This window comes from Acyrthosiphon pisum, chromosome A3, assembly GCF_005508785.2.
Source record: "Acyrthosiphon pisum isolate AL4f chromosome A3, pea_aphid_22Mar2018_4r6ur, whole genome shotgun sequence".
NCBI classification, from domain to species: Eukaryota; Metazoa; Arthropoda; class Insecta; order Hemiptera; family Aphididae; genus Acyrthosiphon; species Acyrthosiphon pisum.
This window is the reverse complement of record NC_042496.1, coordinates 13,642,301-13,652,016: the sequence shown is the minus strand read 5'-3', so window position 1 is coordinate 13,652,016 and position 9,716 is coordinate 13,642,301. Positions and strand designations below refer to the sequence as shown.

The 9,716-nt window shown below is 32.2% G+C and overlaps 1 long non-coding RNA gene across 2 annotated transcripts in view; it reads right to left on the bottom strand.

Annotated features, from left to right (window-relative positions):
- Window positions 1–865: 865 nt before the first annotated feature.
- Window positions 866–9,716, bottom strand: part of LOC107885093 — a 48,936-nt gene continuing 40,085 nt past the window's right edge. For both annotated transcript variants that reach the window (XR_001680323.2, XR_003839795.1), the window contains one exon: window positions 866–973. This is a non-coding gene — a long non-coding RNA (uncharacterized LOC107885093). The remainder of the gene's footprint in view (window positions 974–9,716) is intronic.

Below are 9,716 nucleotides of genomic sequence, written 5' to 3'. Positions count from 1 at the left end.
GACGACATTAATATCCGTCGGCCGCGATGCAGCAGTGTACGGTGAAACGGATTTTTGATCGCATTCCCGTACCGACGATTACACGTCGCCGCCTCTGTAACAAAATAATATACTGCCGAACATTATCACGCGACGACGAAGTGTCCCCGCCGATGTAAACCATTATCGTTTTAACGTCATATAATGCGCACCGCGGCGACTTGGGTGCGGTGACCGTCCCTGCCGCCGCCACTGCCACCGACACCACCGCCGCCGACGTCGTGGCGATTATATTTTCACGACGATCCACCGGTCTTGCTTTAATTCGTTAATTTTCCGACTCATCGCCCCACCCGCCTCCGATGTACCTACCTTATATTATTATTATATATACACAGACGAGCACAGATTTGTTCCCTAATCGCCGTTCGCGGTGCCGGACGATTGCGTCCGGCAAACGACGTCGGTCGGGTTACGATTTAAAATAATAATAATATATTACGATCACGGTATGTACCTCAGTACCTATATCTATATAAAAGCAAACCAACAACGACGCATTTCAATGACAATTATATTATTATTATTATTATAATGTACATACCGACCCGGTGGAGTGAATAACCACGTAGTGCTATTGTAGGAGAAATGATATTGTCATTTGTCGTTATCGTCGCAGAGGATTCCGTCGGCGACCTGTGCAAGTATATAATATTATTATTCTAATGCGATCAAACGGCACTGGCACCGCAAGATTTCTGTCTCGCGATCTCCGCTGCGGCAAAGTTCCTATTAATAACACACAAGGATACTTACAAATAGGTATATATTATTATGTTTGTCATTGTTATTAATTGTTATACCTATACCAACTACTATTAAAATATATTATTTTAGGGCTGCATATTTTTTCCTTTTAATTTGGATTTGAATGAAATATAATTTAGATATGGAAGATTTTCTTTTCGTTGGAGATATGACGCCACATTATGTTCTAAAAAATAATTATACAAATTTGTGTTAAATAATTATTATAGTTACATAATATGGAGTGATCCACAAATCATTCTCCACATTTTTCTTTTAACAATGAATTAAATCAAATTCTGATTTTTAAAATTGTCAAGCACCATCCAATTTTAGGGACCTTATTTATATATATATATAAAAAAAAACCCATATCATTGTAAAATCTATACATTCTTAACGACTTGCTGCTCAGAATCTAAAATGGGAATGAACATGCCTGGATAAAGTCATCCTGTATTTATATTGACGAGTAGGAAAAATATGTTTTTGTTACAGCCAAACACTCATACCAATGTTAGGATGCTTGAAGCCTATAGGCTATGACTAATATATTTATGAGACGATAAAAATTTGATCTATTTAATTGCTGTCAAATATCTATGATAAGTCGGTTAAATTTGAAAAATTAGCTCAATCTACAACCTTAAGTAGTAAAATATTACATTAAAATATTTCTTATTGGAATTATTTGTATACTATAGCTTTCATATTTTGTGACTATAATACTATAATACTATAATACTCAGCTATGTTAAACTTCATTCAATACGAATATACAATGTGAATATACAAAGCGTCGAACCCGAAATTTATGATCGACGATTGAAAATGAGATTATAAGTAGGTATAGAGTATGCAGATCTACTCTCAATAATATTATATTAGTGTACAGTATTCTATGTAGAACATGTGGCGCGTACGAAGAAATTTCCAAAGTATGCTCCTAAAATAATAATTGAAAATCCCTCTAGCGTTTCGCAAAGTTTTCACAATATAAAGGGTATTATTGCGTTGTGGATGGTAACTATTATACACAACTTCTCATCCGACAGTTCAAAAGTTTTGTAATATTTTCGATATTCGAATTACTCACGAGGAATGTCTATGTAATATGCATCATAATTATTCATAGGTGCACATTTTCTAGATATAAGATATTCCATTATAATATCATGAATTCAATATACATTTAAATGGCTTTATGTTATAACTAACTGTCCCGGCAATGCTTTGCTATTGCTCGACTTTATTATTATTTTATTAATTTTTTTTACTTATGTTATTTTTTACAATTCTTTATTGAAATTTGTTGTGAATTTTTATTTTAAGGCTTCATTTCTTTTTATAGGTTTTACTATTTTTACTTTCCAATTTTTACCTTAAAGCTTTACTGTACACAATGTTGGCATTGGTATTTGTAAATTGTAGGTGGAAACAAAACATTGATTTTCAGGAGATCCTACTCGAGAAAGGGCAACAAATAATTGCCTAAGACAAAAGACTAAGACTTTTTTCTTAGGTCGATGCCAACCATCGAGAACGTTTGTCCCTAGGTTATATTTATTGTAAGGGCAAACGATATCTTAACAGGAAACTGTAACCTTTTAAAAGATGTAGGCAAATCCGAGGGTATTGTTGAGATCCGTGGAATCTGAGCGAGCTGTCCGGCGCCGCGGGACAGGTAATGATTGTTGGTACAATCACATTGAATCGTAATTCGTGTTTTGTCCCATTACACATACTGGAAGGACTGAAATTTCTCAACAGCGCAATGGGAGTACTTACTTTTAATTTCAGTAAGTGGGGTGGCAAGATTGAGCGAATTAAAAAATTCTTGTGGGCAGTACACTGTATCTTCGATGCTGCACACGGGCACGGTGTTAATAGATTTGTACCATTTAAAATCATAGGGTACTTTTCCCATAATAAGCTACACCGGCTACGGCGCGGCGGCATTTATTTTCCTATAAGTATTTTGTGGAGATTGTCGTTTTTAAATTCGTAATATCTAATGAATGGAATGTCCGATTTGTATAATTCAAAAAGTAATCTACAGATATCGAAACAGTCTTGAATACGAAACGATTTATTTGGATAAGATTTAATACAAAGGTATGGACAATATTATGGTCTGATTGTGGCATTTCTATCAACTTTTAAAATGTAAAAAAGCAGTTATAGGGACATAACTACAATAGTTGGACATATGATATCGCTAAGTTTCTTGTACACATTGATATATTCTTTAATATTGTAGACAATTATTTTGTTTTATCATCAATAGTCTCCACAGCAAATGCGAGGAAAGATATTTTATGACCATTTTTTTTCACCTCGGGTTACATTATTGAAGTATTAGTAGAAAAAATATACCCTATATTACTCAGGGATTATGCGTTGCATTCTAATGGTGAAAGAATTTTTGAAATAGGTCTAGTAGCTTACAAAATACAAATCTTTCCTCTTTATAATACTAGTATAGGTAGGTATATTGATATAGTCGTATGAAATAATTTACAAGAAATATCATTATATAATAAATACTCCGGAACGGTTTCAATTATTGCTTTTATTGATAGATTATTATGCGAGATGCGTGTACCTACCTGCAGTATAGAATTTCACTTCATTTTGAATATACGATAATGATTAATATATATGACACAATTGAATAGGCATAACTATAAACGTTATTAATTCAATTTATATCAAAAAGCCTTAGTTTGTTCCTTATAATATTGCATTGAATGTAATTTAAGTTTATGTAGTTTCTTCATTTAGTTTAGACATTATTATTATAAGATAGGTACCGATATTAACTACTAATATATCAAAAAGGGGGTTTATATTTCATACATTTAAATAGGGAATTTATAGTCTATTATACGAATGCTATTTTCTTCAGAACGAAATCGTATTGTATATCTAATACATATAGACTTTAACAGTATATGATACATGGTAAAGTTTTTTTATGCGTCAGTTCAAAAATAGAAATAAACAGAATTAAAAAAGAGAAACCACTGAAAAGTGAAGTAGGGGGCATACGTTGTTCAACAAATAAAATCTGTTTGGGAAAAAAAAAAGCCCCCACTGGAAAGGGGTGAGGAACGGACTACTAATTTATGACCACCGACCGTTTGGGTATCACCTGTTGTTGTTATTGTTGTTTTTACCAATCTGTTTCCTACAGTAGTTTAAAAAAAATACTTATTAAAGGTTTGTCTGGACCTTGGAAAAGTCGACCCCAATTTACTACAATTAACGTTTTAATCTGCAATCAAATATAATTAATGACAAGTGTATTTTATTTAACATCTGCATAAATGGTTTTTACAATATGAGATTTAATAAGTATCTCTTTTTTTATATATATATAATTTGATCTAGAAGACGTGAATCAGATAAATATATATTTCGTGTTAATAATGTACTATTGAGTATTGACTATTACAGTATAATGTATTCAACATCCAGTATTACAATACTTATATATACATTTTAGTTTCATTTAAGTTATAGTAGATCCTGCTTTAGTTATTCTGATAAATTGGACGAATCAAATATAAAGTATGAGCATAGAATAATTTTTTATCAGAAGAAAATATTTTCCATAGGTAATACAAAAAAAAAATAATTTTTGATACTTACATAATTTATTGATGATTCCTACCTTTTTAAAATTTAATAAATTCAAATGTATAATTGTTTAATGGATATTAAATTGTTGTGTTTTAAATTGTATTAATATAGTTATAAAATAAGATTAATTAAATTCAGGGTTCCTTTGTTTGCATGATTATATTATTTACGCACTACTTCACTACTTGATGAAGAAATCATTATAATGCTACAATTTTTGTCCATCCAAATAACATTTTACGTGCTATAGGTAGACTTATACAAAAATTATTATATACAATAAAGTCAGTTTGAAAATATCATTATATTAAATATCACAAGAACTCCATCTTATACAATATTAATTATATAAAATATAGGATCATTGATTTAATGATTATAGTCATTATATTATAATACCGTTGTTTTAAAATATACTGAAATATGCACTATAAATGTATTTATCCATTATAAACAATATATACTTATAATGTATGCATGTAATATATATTATAACTTCATAAAACCTTAAAATAATATAATAATAATATAACCTTAAAATTAAATATAGAAATATTGACGATGTGTTTATTTTATACTAGGTACACTAAACAGAGCATTCTGTAATTTTGTTTTACTAAACGTTTTACAAAAAACGAAAAACTTATTTAATATTTTAAATTATAAGTGTTCAAAGCTATTTAATATAGATTATAGTCAATAGATGGAATTAAATACATAATGAATATTAAATCTGTCAATTATCAAAATAAACCGCGGTTACATGATTAAACGGTACCTATAGGTACTACTAAAACAACTGCCATTAAATTCTACAAATTGGTGGTAAACTGCTATACACAAATGGATTTTAAACGTTGGCTCAACTCCAAACCTAACATAAGAATTGTCAATTCATAAACGTTTAGTTAGGTATTTTTTTTTAAATAATATTAATCTTATAGGTATTACTGTACGTTATCCCAAACACGCGTATTTCCAAATGAAAATTTTTCCAATCTATGATTTTACGGCGGTTTTATCTATCTACATTCAAGAAACTCAAAAAAAGAATTACATATAATATGAGGGTTTTCGAGAAGGTCATGGTAAAGCGTATTATCTTATGGTGATCACAGTTTTTTATCGTTACAGTAAAGCTTAGGCTTCGTGAAAGAGACATTGCACGATCAGCACGAAACTCAATTGTAAGAGTGAGAATGGTCCAAAATAAATAATTTTACAATGCAAAAATATCCACATAATATATTAATTGTGAATAGAGTTTTTTTTTTGTAAAAAAATCCCCGCTTAATCAAAACTATAATATAACTTTAAATAAAATCGAGAAAAATTTAGAACTAACTGTATTATTATTCAAATTCAAGTGGTCATAACATAACTATCGTGATAAATCTCCTGCGCATAAACGAATAATAAGTGCATTCTGTATACTCTGTCAAATCACACGTTAGATGTAATTCCGCTTGGATGTATTCTATTTATATAATAATAATATTATACAGTGATGAAACAGTGGTGGAGGTCACATTTAAGGTGAGCTATGGTAACAAGTCCGTCATGGTGGCATATGAATTTATTATACTATATTATATCGTGGAAAATAAATAAGTCACGGTAGGTAAGAGCTAGGAAGAAAATTATTTCGTATAGTTCAGATATTTCTGTAGGTATATGTGTGTGTAAACAGTCTAAAATTCATACAAATTCAGAGGTGGCAATAGTGACGATGATGTGTGTGGGATATTATTGCTTTTGAAATCGGAGATTATCATCATTAAAGAACGGGTTTGTCTTATTGGACTTTAGTCATACGACATCGTCTGCGAGTCGTTTTGTCATTTCCTCTGGTAGTGGAGTTGCACCGAGTGTGAGTGTGGAGTTCTCAGTGTTCGGGTGTGGCTAAATAGACCATGCAGCAATGAGGTTGTGGTGGTGGTAGAAGAAGGGGGGAGGGGGTAGCGAAACGGCGGTTGATTAATCCCCGGGTCGAGCCGGAGACAAAAGTCTCCGGTGCTCGTCAATAATTATTTCGACAACAAACCTCCTCGACGACGACGTGAAAACTGATGTATGTGTGTGTTGTCGTCGAGTACGTGCAGTGCGAGTCTAAGTGTGTGTGTGAGTATACGAAGAAAGTTGCATACAAAACGCGCGCGCTACCGAGTCATAAATTACAAGTTGGAAGTTTCTCGCCTCCCCCGCCGTCGTTGCGACCCGAGAATGGCATTACTCAAAAGAGTGCGCTTGAAGGCAACGAAATTACACTATCCCCCAACCTCATCCACCTAGCCAGTTTACAAAACACGGGCATCCGCACGAGGGTACGCGGTGGTAGGTACCAACCATTCGTATTCGTGATAAATCGACCTTAGGGGGTGGGACGGCAAGTCAATTACCAGTGAGCGTTCCACCTTGGAATTTCTCCGTAGAACTTTCACCACTGCCACACACGACTGTACCGTGTGTATGTGCATATATATACCAACATCATCACCACCACTACCGTTGCCGGCCAGTGAACACGCACATATATATATTATATACCTAGTTACGAAGAGTATACGTATTTAACTATATATAAGTTACACGAAGAAGAAAGGTCGGCGTATAGTTTGTAAAATAGCGAGGAGGAAAATGTGTGATTGAGAGAGAAAAAGAGAGAGATAGAGAGAAAGAGAGACCAAAATTGTTTTCTTTGAATGCGTGTAGGTACCTATATATGATATACATACACCAGCCATAGGTACATAGTATACCGACACAAAAACGGCGCGACAACGGTCTTTACAGTTGACATGTACATAGCGATTAGAGTATATAATATAAATACAGTAGGTACTAGCTGTGTACCGATTCAGCGGAAGAAGCGGAAACCTGCTGGAGCACTTGTACTGTAACAATCATTCACATGGCACCTTAATGGATATAATATAATAATATAATAATATATATATATTTATTATATTATGTATATGTATTAAGCCGTGCTTTGTATTAACAGTGTGTTCGAGCGCGAAATTCGACACATAAAAGCAACAGCCCCAGCAATTGTTTTAATTCACTGCAGCCGACAAAATTGAATTTCCGTACATCTAGTACCCACGTGATTATATATTATTATATTATTTTCCGATAACACACCATAGCCGTAGGTGCACTACTTACAATGTTTCCCTGGCCGAGTTATATACGCAAAATTATAGATAAGTGTTTAGTATTGTGATTGACGTAATATATGCATATGAGCTTCATACTGAGTCATACTATATTAACTTCTTAGAAAAAAAATTAAAGATAATTTCATATAGTGAATAAGGGGGTGCTAAATTTATAATATGTATACTAGAATACACGTACAGTACAGCTTGATGAGTTTCAAAAATAATTAGTTTTTATACGTTTTTAAAATGTCCACTCATTATTGTGGATACCGTCGTCCGTCATATTAAACTTAATCAACTAAATATTAAATGTTAATTAAAAATGTTAACTATTATTGAAGTTCGAAAATTAAATTTCTGTGATAGATTAGAAATGCGTTGGCTACCAGTTACATACACGCATGTAAGACCACTGGTATTTTGCTGTGATAAAAATATCATGCGTAATATGCTTCTAAGAAATTCCTTCTTTTTACAATATTAAGAAAATATAATTTTTCTTGGGGGTGGGGGGGGGGAGGTTGGATGACTCCCTTGAAACTTCCCTCAGATACGGCCTAGATCCCAGTCGTATAAATGAATAACAATATTTACATATCTACTCAAATAATATTATCGATGTTTAACTAAACCAAAATGGTTTGTATATAATATGAAGGTGTCATAATGAACTACTTACAAAGTTATCGTCATTAAAATCAAAAGATGATGATTATTAATATGACGTGACGTACACTTGATCAATGCTATAAGCAATCTATTGCAAAAGAAAATCTTAAAATCTCTGTGGATTCAGCTCCAATCAATAATCATATACTCGCTACACCCACTAAGGCCTACTCCAGTGAACGGATCAGAGTGCCGCCCGACAAGATCCTAGTTTCTGCCTGTTTATCAGAGTAGTGTTTCGCAGGTATGTTTTAAGATTGGCGAATAAATGGATATACCTAATATTAAACGGTTGTCGATTTTGGATTCAAATGATTCAATTACTTGCTATTTTTCCCGGCCAGAATCCGGTCGAATAAAGTTTGAACGGCGTCTGTGGTCTGTATAATAATTAATAATTAATAATGAAGGCCGCCGCTGACGGCTGTTACCACTCAAACATACCCCACTATCGTCTATTTTATAGTAATAATAATAATAGTAATGAAATACAAATTAAGTGTTGGAAATGGAAATCAAACTATTTTTATTTGCGGGTAATTGGAGATCGCAAATATAATATTTCTGATAGGTACGAGTGAACGGAGGAAAAATTCTACGAGTCAAACGGGTTGAAAATCCAACACTGATTAAACGGTGGCTGTCAGATAGATTTTTTTTAATTTAATAAGGTCCGTCTCATTTTGTTGCGCCTAATGATTGTGCTCATTATTTCAAACTACCAACGCGCAATATTCTAGTGTGGTAGCAAGAACAATATTACCTATATGCTTTTATAATAGAATCATATTATTATGAACGATGGCTGCATAATATTAATATTTAGTTTCTAATTTGTACCTAAACCTATTTCACTGTCGATCGTCAAGAAGGTTTTTATCTATTTGACGAAGAGTCGTGTGTTGTTTTTGTGCTGGTTTTCTCACATATAAAAAAATATGATTAGAAACTGGAATCGAATTAATAGGTACAATCTAACTACCTATATAATACATAGGTACGTATATGTGACATGTCTACATTTATATATATAAATACGACTATATACGTTATATACATATTGTAGGTTTATGTGTTTTCATATACTCTTAATTTTGATGACATATCTCTGGGTTGATTTGATTTGCTTGGATCATAAAATATATTTGTTTCTTACACACAATAATACACTTATTTGCAATCAGTGAGTTATTATTGTAGGTATTTTATTGTCCAATATCATAATTGGAAATATTATTGCATCTAATTGTGTTTATAACATAAATACTATTATAATTTATAATGTATTACGAAAAGTTATACTCGATTCAATGGAAAAATAAAAATAAATTAAAACTGAGAATAGTGAATAATATGAAGGAAGTTTAAAAGACAACAAATATGTAAAGGAAATTAGAATTAATAGGTACAATTTGAATAATATTATTAATAATGGTCACCTTTTAACAAGTT